The sequence below is a fragment of the Mus caroli genome, chromosome 6 (assembly GCF_900094665.2).
Source record: "Mus caroli chromosome 6, CAROLI_EIJ_v1.1, whole genome shotgun sequence".
NCBI lineage: Eukaryota > Metazoa > Chordata > Mammalia > Rodentia > Muridae > Mus > Mus caroli.
Genome location: NC_034575.1, coordinates 34,246,356 through 34,247,489, shown reverse-complemented (window position 1 = coordinate 34,247,489; position 1,134 = coordinate 34,246,356). Strand labels below are relative to the sequence as shown.

Below are 1,134 nucleotides of genomic sequence, written 5' to 3'. Positions count from 1 at the left end.
GGAAGGAAGGAAGGAAGGAAGGAAGGAAAAGAAAGAAAGAAAGAAAGAAAGAAAGAAAGAAAGAAAGAAAGAAAGAAAGAAAGAAAGAAAGAAAGCAAAAGCAAAAGCAAAAGCGAAAAAGAACAAGTCCATATCTGATGGACACAGGCCTGTTTTCCAAGCACAACATGTGTCATTAGAGGATGTGGATGAGACACATCCAGAAATGTTAGTGACAGGTAAAACAGTAGATCATCACTCCAGCGTTGGTAGAGAGAACAGCATCATCCTGTTTGGAGACGTGGCAGTCTAGAAAGAGGAATACATGATGATCAAGGGTAGAGTTGAGCTAGGCCTTGCTTTCTCCAGATTCTGGATCAGCTGCAGAGAGCAGCAGGAAGTCATCTCAGGCAGAGCAGGATTTCTGTCTGCATGGTCTTCTGCCAGTTTTTGTTGTCACTTTCTTAGCTATATTATTTTGGGCCAAGTCCCTTGGTTTTGGTTTTTGAGCACTGAATACCTAATCTGAAACATGGGATCAATTCCTACACCTCGGAGAATTGTTTCTATACCAAAATAGATATATATGTAGTCCAAAGGCCCCAGGTTTTCAGCCTTCCAGCCTTTTTATTTTGCTTTACCTCTCATACCTTTTCTAGGAATATAAGCTATCTGAACGCTGTCCTGTGCATCCGGATGGCAGGCTTCGTCCTCTCAGTGCTCTTACATGTTCCTAGTTACTACTTGTCTGCTGTTGCTCCAGTCCTGTTGAACTTGTATCACAGAGACACTTTGAAGTAAAGCTTTTCTACAAGTTAATAAATGAAATTCTGGCATCAAACAGGAAATACCTTTCAGATATGACCATTTCTAAAATCCATCAGCCCTGCCTACAATGGAGCTCTACTCTCTTCATGCTAGCCTCTAATCTGCCCCTCTCAAAATCCTCTCTTGGGCCCCCTCTTCCCTCACACACACAATATATATATATATATATATATATTTTTTGGGGGGGGGGGGGGTTTCGGGACAGGGTTTTTCTGTGTAGCTCTGGCTATCATGGAACTCACTCTGTAGACCAGGCTGGCCTTGAACTCAGAAATCCGCCTGCCTCTGCCTCCCAAGTGCTGGGATTAAAGGCGTGCGCCACCACCG

The 1,134-nt window shown here is 43.4% G+C and overlaps 1 protein-coding gene across 7 annotated transcripts in view; it reads left to right on the top strand.

Moving 5' to 3' along the window:
* Braf (B-Raf proto-oncogene, serine/threonine kinase) overlaps positions 1-1,134 on the top strand; it is a 123,475-nt gene that overhangs the window by 108,999 nt on the left and 13,342 nt on the right. The gene's annotated exons all lie outside the window — the stretch shown is intronic.